The sequence below is a fragment of the Nyctereutes procyonoides genome, unplaced genomic scaffold, assembly GCF_905146905.1.
Source record: "Nyctereutes procyonoides isolate TBG_1078 unplaced genomic scaffold, NYPRO_anot_genome, whole genome shotgun sequence".
Classification (NCBI taxonomy): Eukaryota; Metazoa; Chordata; class Mammalia; order Carnivora; family Canidae; genus Nyctereutes; species Nyctereutes procyonoides.
The window spans coordinates 24,496,385-24,506,614 of record NW_026575136.1 but is presented as its reverse complement, the minus strand read 5'-3'; positions in this window follow the sequence as shown (position 1 = coordinate 24,506,614).

Sequence of the window (10,230 nt, the reverse complement as noted above, 5' to 3'; positions counted from 1 at the left end):
GTGTCAAAACAGTAGCTAACTAAGAGATAAATATTCTAGAGACCACACATAACTAAGAAGACAGACTTATAAGAATAATTTAAGAATCACTAACCAAACAAACAACCACAACTCATAGCAAGCAACAAAAACAAACCCTGAGAGGGCGGGGGCAGAATATGATTTTAAGAGTTACCTTTTTATAATATTTAAATTTTCCAATTTTCAACACATAAAGATGAAGCACACAAAGAAACAAGAATGTATGGCCCAATCACAGGAGATATTAACAGAAATTGTCACCGAGGAAGCATTGATATTGGACTTAATAGAAAAAGACTTTAACTCAACTATCTCAAATATAACTAAAGAACTAAAGGAAACCATGGACAAAGAAATAAGAAATGAAGGAAACTAAGAGAATAATATCTCCACAAATAGAGAATATTGATAAAGAGACATTATAAAAGGAAGCAGAAAATCTGGAGTAAAAAATATCATTCCAAAACTGAAAATTTTACTAAGGGGTTTCAGTAGAAGATTTGAGCAAGGAGAAGAAAGAGTCAGTAAACTGAAAGGTCAGTTGAAACTACCAGTCTGAGGAACAGAAAAGAAGAAGAAAGAAATAGAAAAGGAGAAGAAGAAGAAGAAGAAGAAGAAGAAGAAGAAGAAGAAGAAGAAGAAGAAGAAGAAAGATGAAGAATAAAAAGAAGAAAACAAAAGAGGAGGAGGAGGAGGAGGAGGAGGAGGAAGAAGAAGAAGAAGAAGAAGAAGAAGAAGAAGAAGAAGAAGAAAGATGAAGAATAAAAAGAAGAAAGCAAAAGAGGAGGAGGAGGAGGAAGAAGAAGAAGAGGAGGAGGAGGAAGAAGAAAAAAACAGAATATCAGGGATCTATCTATGGGACACCATCAAACATGCTTTGATGAGAGGAGAGGATGACCAAAAGAGCCACTTAAAGAATAATGGCCACACTCTACCAATTGTGATTAAAAGAAATAAAGAAAATAATCTACATACCCAACAAGATCAAGAGCCTCCAAGAAACATAAATGCAAAGAGATCAACATCAAGACACATTATAAGTATTCAAAGATAAAGCAAAAAGAGTAGTCCCTTGTCACATAAAAGGAATACTTAATAAAATTAGCAGCTGGTTTCTCATCAGAAACCAGAGAGGCCGGAATCCCTGGGTGGCGCAGCGGTTTGGCGCCTGCCTTTGGCCCAGGGCGCGATCCTGGAGACCCGGGATCGAATCCCACGTCGGGCTCCCGGTGCATGGAGCCTGCTTCTCCATCTGCCTATGTCTCTGCCTCTCTCTCTCTCTCTGACTATCATAAATAAATAAAAAATGTTTTTTTTTTAAAGAAACCAGAGAGGCCAAAAACTAGTGATAACGATGTATTTAAAGTGAAAAAAAAATCCTGTTAATAATGAATTCTGTATCTTGAAAAACTATTTTTCAAAAATGAGAGCAATGTTAAGACATTTCTAGATAAACAAAAGCTAAGGGAAATTTTTGCTACTATAACTCTCCTACAAGAAATACTAAGAGAAGTCCTTCAGGCAGAAATAAAAGGATACTAGCTAGTAACATGAAACCATATGAAGAAATAAAGAAAAAAAGTAGCTACATAGATAAATACAAAAGTCAATGTTACTGTTCTTTTGTTTCAATTTTGCCCTTTTTCCTGTCATTTAAAAGACAAATGCATACAAAATAATAATATGTATTAATGGTACACAATGTATACAGATGTAATGTGTGACAACATGAGGGAGGAAGGATAGAACTGTATATGAGCAGAGTCTTGTTTATTATTGAAGTTAAAATGTTATTAATTTAAAATAGATTGTTACAAGTTTAAGAAGCTAACTTTAATTCCCTGGGTAGGTTGTAAGAAAAAAATCTAACAAATATACTGAAAAGAAAATGAGAAAGGAATCAAAATAATACAGCACAAAAATTAATTAAACGTAGAAGACAGCAATAATAACAGAATTAAGGAATAAAAAGGTATAAGACATATAGAAAAAATTTAAAAATGACAGAAATAAGTTCTTCCTTATCAGTAATCATAGTAAATATACATGAATTAAACTGTTCAATTAAAAGGCTGTGATTGAAATTAGAGGGAAATGGTCAAAAGGTACAAAATTCCAGTTATAAGATAATTAGATACTAGGTTACTAATACATATTAATGTGCAATATGATTACTGTAGCTAACATTGCTACATGGTATCTAGGAAAAAGTTAAGAGATAAATCGTATGAGTTCTCATCATAAGGATAAAAATGTTTCCTTCTTTTTCTTTCTATTGTATCTATATGACAAAATAGATGTTAGATGAACCTATTATGGTAATCATTTCATAATGATTACAAAATATGTAAATCAAGTCATCATGCGGTGTACCTTAAAATTACACAGTGATATATATATAGATTGGAACAAAAAGCCTGAGAAGTACTACAGTTAATAGCATCAACAACAACAACAAAAGTCTATGATTGGTAGAATGGTTAAAATAACATGTTTCAGCCTTTTTTTTATCTACAAGATACTCACCTTAGATCCTAAGACACAAATAAGTTTATTTTATTTATTTATTTATTTATTTATTTATTTATTTATTTATTTATTTATTTTTGACACAAATAAGTTTAACAGATACTCCACACAGTGGTGATCAAAGGAGAATTGGGTGGCTATAGTAATATACAGAATAGACTTTAAGTAAAAAAAAAATGTTGCAGGAGACAAAGAAGGACATTATATATTGATAAAGGGGGCAATATATCAATAACACATGATTATGAATATATTCATATGTAATATAATGTAACATTGTCCCAAAGAATATGAAGAAAAACTTGACAGAGTTGAAAGGAATGATAGATAGTTCTTCAATTATACTTGGAGACTCCAATACCCCACTTTCAATATTGGGTAGAACAACTAGACAAAAGACAATAAAGAAATGAAGACTTGCATGACTGCATAAACCAAATAGACCTCATTGACATATATAGAAAACTCCACCCCCAAACAGCAGAACACATATTTCTATCAAGTGCACATAGATTTCTCAAGTGCACATATTCTCTAGGACAAACTTTATGGTAGCCCACAAAACAAGTCTCAGTTAATTTAAAAAAAATTAAAATCACTCAAAGTATCTTTTCAAATCACAATGGAATAAAACTAAAAATCAATAATAGAAGGAAAACTGACAAATTCACAAATGCGTGGAAAGTAAACAATATAGTCCTAAACAACTAATGGATCAAAGAAAATAAATCACAAAGGAAATTTAAAAAATATTTTGAGATGAATGAAAATGAAACAAAACATACCAAAGCCTACAGGATGCAGCAGAATGGAATTTATAGCTGTAAAAACTTAAAATAAAAGCAAAAATCTCAAATCAGGCATACAATTTTTCACCTTAAGGAACTAGAAAAAGAAATGTAAGGTAAACCAAAGGCCAGCAGATGGAAGGAAATAATAAAGATTATAGTGAGATTTTTAAAAAAAGAAAATAGAAAAACTATAGACTCAATGAAATTAAAAATTGTTTTTTTTGGAGTTTGACAGATCTGCCAAAAGTGTAGCAAGAATGATCAGTGAAAAAAAGAAGGAAGACTGTAGTTACTAAAATCAGGAATGAAAGTTGGAAAGTTACAGCTGACCCTCCAGAAATAAAGAAAAAAGGAATTATAAGAGAATGCTATGAACAACGGTATGCCAAGAAATTAGATAACCAGATGAAATGCACAGCATCCTAAAAACACACAAACTACCAGTACTAACCCAAGAAGAAATAGAATATCTGAGCAGGCTTATAATAATGATAGGGATTGACCAATAATGAGAAACCTCTCAACAAAGAAAAGGCCAGGACAAGATCACGTCACTGGAGGATTTCACCAGTTACTTAAACATTTACACCAATCCTTCTCCAATTCTTCATAAACACAGAAGAGGAGGTAACACTTCGCAATTCATTTTATGAGACCAGCATTACTCTACCAAAACTACACAAAAATATCACAAGAAAGGAAAACTATAGATGAATATTATCTTAAAATACTGTCAAACTGGATCTAACAGCATATTAAAAGCCTATGAAAACCCCATGTTTATAAAAGTTTTATGTGTGCCTGCAATATAGTTGTTATTTTTCAACTTGAGTATAGATTTATTCACAATTATGCTATTACAATCTTCTGTGAACTTGCCTGTTTTGTCAATTATAAGATATGTTTTAAACTGCTTCCATAATGATGGACTGCTTAATTTGCCCATGTAGTTATTCTACAAGTTATTCTAACTTGTTGGCTGCATAGGATTAAGTTTTTGTATCTTTTTGGAAAAGTGAAACATTTATCCTTTTGTACCAATAGCTTTTATCTTTAAGAATGCTTTTTGCTATTCTTTCTAATATTAGTATAGCTCTATCAGCTTTTCTTTGTTCAGTATTTGCCTGGCAAATGTTTAACTTTCAAACATACATGTGTTATTTTATTTTAGATGTGTCTCCTTTAAGAGATGTGTAACTGGATTTTGGGTTTATCCAATTTGATTTTATCAATAGGGTAGGACAAATATTGCTGTAAAAAAATGTATAGTATTAAATAGAAGTGTATTTGTTTCTCAGGTAATAGTCCTGACTCCACATGGCCAATTCTGTAGGGCCTTTTTGTCTTCATGTCAGACAGTGAAAGATAAGAGTGTGGAAATACTCATGTGTGAGATTCCTGTGAGAAAGGCCTGGAAATAGAATCTGTGCTCACATTTCATTGGCTAGAACATAATCAACAACAGACCTGAAGAAGACATCTGGGGTGTGGAGTCTTTTTGTAACCAGGAGGAAAGGGGGACAGATTTTGGTGAGCATCCAGTACTCTTCACAATAGTGTTAATCTGATTCTTCTGGTTGATCATTTTGGTCCTTTTATATTTATTATGATTACTAATGGTTTATTTAAATAATATATTTACTTATGAGAGACATAGAAAGAGAGGCAGAGACATAGGCAGAGAGAGAAGGAGGCTCCCTGTGGAGATCCCAATGTGGGACTGGATCCCAGGATACTGGGATCACACCCTGAATGGAAGGTAGATGCTCAACCACTGAGCCACCTAGGTGTCCCGATTACTAATGGTTTTTATTTTATTTCCCTCCTGTCATTCTGTGCTTTTCTTTAAAAAGTTTTTCCTAAAACTTTGTTTTCATCTTTTCTTTATGTCTTAATTTTTTTCCTGTTTCTTTGGAAGTTAGGTACTCTTACTCTACTTTTTTTTTTTTTAGTTTTTTTTTCTCTTTATAACTAGTACTTTATATATCTAATGATATTAAATATTTTACTCTCTTCTTAAACAATATTATGACCATAGAGTTTAAATCTTTATCTTAGGGCAGCCCAGGTGGCTCAGTGGTTTAGCGCCACCTTCAGCCCCGGGTATGATTCTAGAGACCTGGGATCCAGTCCCACATCGGGTTCCCTGCACGGGGCCTGCTTCTCCCTCTGCCTGTGTCTCTGCCTCTCTCTCTGTGTGTGTCTCTCATGAATAAATAAATAAAATCTTTAAAAAATAAATAAATCTTTATCTTAGTATCATCTTGATGTTATCCCCATCTTAAATGTGATTATTCAAAATATTTATTTTATCTTTTATTTACACTCTTAAATTCAACACAATTTTCATTATTTACTTTTAAAAATACTTTCTTAAAATATTTACTCACATTTTAATCAATTTCTTTGTTCGTCTTCTCCCCTACCCCACCTTTGTCTCTCAGACCTTTGTTTTGGGAGTTGTTTTTTCTTTCTAAAGGTCACCTTTTAAAACTTCTTTCAGTGAGCAATTTTCTGAAGCTTATTTTAGTTTCCTTCATTAAATGTCTATAGTTAAATTTCTTGGCTTTTAACTGTTACACATTAACTGCATGTGTCCTTTCCTCATGAGTGAAGTTTTCTTCTATATTCATTATTTCATTATATGGGAAATGGCAGAGGTAGGAGAGAAATGTAAAACACTGTTATTCCAGCATTCATCTCCAAAGTACTTTCATCCACATTTACTTTCCAAGTGTCTTGAGACAGTAGAGTATAATAATTAATGGGACACAAGCATTGCCCTCAGATAGACTTGTTTTGAATATTGGATCTGCCATTTACTATTTGTATTAAAGGGAAAATTTCTTGATTTCTCAACTTCAGTTACCTCATCTTTAAAATATGGATAGTAGTACCAAACTTATGGAGTAGCTGTGGCAGATAAATGAGATCATGTATTTAGAATGTATTGCAGAATATTTGGCAGAAAATAATAGCTACTATTTATTGAGGGCTGTGATGAGGAGGAAGAATATATAAAAAGTCTTTCTATATCATCAAAGATTTAATTCACCGGAACATTAGTGATCTTACTTTACCATAACTGTAGTATAATTAAATTTCCTGAGGCTTATGTGTCTGGATCTCATTGTTTTAAATGCTCCTGGTCGAAAAATTCAGGGAAAGGCAAGTCCACCTTGAACCCCAGCCTCACAATAGAGAATCCATCCTTAAGTTCATTTGAATGCATGGAATCTACAAAAAAGCTATACTTAAAATTATGCTTTTTTCTGATAATATCAGAATTCTGTCTAAAACAGCAAGAAATGGCACCAATATTTTACTAGTACATAACTTACTTTTTTATATTACATTCTCTTTTTTTCTTCTGCTTTTTTATTGAGTTATAACTTACAGTAAAGAGAAAAAACTTTTAAGCATATAGCTCAGTGTTTTACTTTGTATGCATTATATAATGTAGATCAAAATATGGATCATTCTCAAAATATCAGAAGATTTTTTTCATGCCTCCACTCAGTCATTTTTCCCTGAAGGTAATGATTCTTTTATCTTCTAGAAATAGATTAATTTTTCCTATTTTTGAATTTAACATAAATTCACACAGTATGTGCTCATTTTGTCTGTGAGATTTATTCATGTTTTTACATTTATTGTTTTACATAGTTGTGTAGTGTTCTATTGTCTGAATATATGATTATATTTTCTACTTGATGGACATTTGAGTTATTTCCAATCTTGGACCATTATATTTATTGTATTAATTAACTAATTCTTATCTGACTAGAATCCTAAGTGAGTAATATTTTCTACTCACACAATAATTATTTTTCACTCACCAGCCAGTGTCCATTCCCTAATGCCTTTGCATGTACTGGTTTATTTTCTAAGAATATTCTCTCTTCTCTCTTCCTTCCTCTGATTTTCTAAATCTTAACTTATGCAAAGTTCAATTCAAGTTCAGTCAAATATAAGGGAGTGATAAATATGAATGTGGAAAGGGCCCAAGACTATTACCATGAAATTGTTTCTAGTGACAGGCATGTACTCATACAGTCATATCATCCTTATTATCATCTTCAATATGACCAAGGAAATATTTATTAAGACTACTCTGTGTAGAACACAGAATATCATGTTAGGTAATAGAAGAAAAAAAAAAAAAGAAGAGGACTTTCCTTCAGAAGATTACAATATACATGGAGAGACAGATTTAGGTGTACTGTTATTGTGTACATGCTGAAGACATATGACAGATAGTAAAGTGATTTAGAAATTGAAAATAAGGAATAAGGGAGAGGCTTGAGAGAAATCATTAGAGTGAATTGTGGGAGGCCTTATGGAAAAAAAGGAAAAATAATTTAAGGAAGTAGAAACAGCACAGATGAGGTTACTGTTGTATGTCATGCCCAAGAAATCTTGGATCAACTAAAGAGATTGTGGAAGGAAGTAGTGAGAGACAAAGTTGGAAAGAAAAATAGAATTGGGGTTTTTAAGAGACTTGTCTGTCAGATACCTAGAGTAAGCTTTATCACTGAAGAAGTAGAGAAACATTAATGACATTGAATCAAGTGTGCGATGGGAACAATATCACATTTTTTGCAGCAAGATAAATAAGTGATTCATGTGCAGGATGGGTTGGGATGGGTAAAGTGAGGTATTAGGAAAAATGATAAAATGATCCATATGAAAAGATGTTGAAAGTCTAAAAAATAGAGTGTTTTTGGAAAAGAAAGGGATTTTACACTTAAAAAAGTCAAGCTTAGTAAATAACTAATGTGAAGAGAGAATAAAATGATGGAGTCAAGCATCACCCCCACCTCTTACTGGGAGATTGGAAGCATAATAGTAAAATAGGCTGGAATTGAATCCCTTGGAGGAAATACTAATCCTATAAAACATAACGATACTGGAGTTAGATAAGTTGAATTTAAGGTAACACATGAAATCCAGAATGTCAAGCACAGCAGGCAATTAGAGAAATGAGACTACTGGGTGAAGAGGGTGGTTAGAGCTGGCATTGTAGAGATAAATCAGGGAGATGTCAGAACTGAGGTTGTACAAATGCATAAAAGCAACAATAGGGTGGGATGGGTGGGTAAGAAGAACAAAACCAGCACAAGGTCAGTGTTTAACCTTCAGGAAGTAAATTAGTGAAAGAAACAGAAAAGAGAAAACCTTTTACTTACAAAGAGTTAATGCTGCTCTAAAAAGTACATTACTTAGAATTGCACCTAGTTTGTGTACTGGGAAAATATGACTCACATTTTCATCCCATTACTAAAAGGGAGACATTTTTCACGTTTTTTAACAGCAGCAGACCTATGACATTAAGAAATTTCTGACATGTTAGATTTTAAAGATGAGGTCTTCAGTTCTTCAGTACTTTAAATTTTTTTTTATTTCTAGTCTTGTTTCATATCCATGTTGCATTCAATTTCCTTATTTTTCATGGAAAGGAGAAACATGAGCTGGAGCTGAAAAATGCATTTTATATAATCCAATTGATTTTAAGCTCTGCCATTTGATAGGTAGTGAGAATGCCTTAGCAGCCCTGCTATGGAGTTCTCTAATTTGTTTTTTGCAGCTTCATGCTGCAAGCAATTTGTCACCTAAAATTCTAATAGAACTTTCACATATTGAAATGAGAGATGGAAGCAGCCTTGTAGATCATCATGGTTATGGTAGGACAGACTTTTAGACAGGAACTTATAAAATTTTAAATTGATCCTACATTTGACCTTAGACAAAAAGTCAAAAATGCACAACTAGGTACTGCACTCACATAAAAGGAAATATCTCATCAGCAAACAATAAATCTGTTCTTTAAATGCCAGTTTTAACAGACCCATGTAATGCTTGAAGGTAGATATCAGTCAAGTTTAAGGTCTTTGTCAAACAGCAGAAAGGAATTCAATATTCAAGTATTCTAAGATGTATTGTTCCAAAACATGAAATTAATTGACATTTTCATCTGTAGCAATAAAGTCATTATATACCTCTATTAGTATAGCTCTCGGAAATTTGGCAATTTTACAGATACACAACAGAGAGATACAAACATATCATTGTTTTGAATCTGCAGTTAAATATTTACAAACTGTCACTGGCCAATCAACACTTTAATGGATATAATCTTTATCAAATAGCCAAAGAAATAAGAATACATGTTTTCTATACCTCCTCCCCCATACAGAATGAGCACAAGGGTTGTAGATAATTATTACCCTTAACTTCTGAAGACATAGTAGTCTAGGGGAAAGAAGAAGAAGAAGAAGAAGAAGAAGAAGAAGAAGAAGAAGAAGAAGAAGAAGAAGAAGTCGTCTAATAGGGTCTTTGTTCAGATCCTGGCTCCAGGTGAAATTACAACGTGGGGAAGGTATGATACTCAGTTTTCAAGGCTGTAATTCAATAAACCCTTTCTGCAAGTGTGTTGTGAAAATAAAAAGATAATACATGAGAGTTAACTAGGATCTAGTAAGAGCAGTAGTTGCTTTTATTGCTGAGCCTTAGAAGTTTATCAAATCCAGACAGCAATGGATACATGTGAATATATAGAAGCATTTAGTAACAGAATACAATGATCATACTCATAAACATGTTTAAAGTGTAGGCATATATTCATCCATATAAATGACAAAATTGATCTCTTCTAGAAGTGGTGAACAAAGGTAATCAGTGACACTACAGATTTAGATAAAAGTGAATTGCATAACAGGCCAGGCTATGTAATCATTCTGTGGGAGCTTACAAAGGGTAGGAGGATAATGAAAATCATATCCTAAAACAGGCAGCTAGCGCTGCCATACACAATAACACAGACTGGGTGGCTGAAACAACAAAGTTTAATGTCTCACAGTTCTGGAGGGTGGAAAGTCCAATCAAGGTG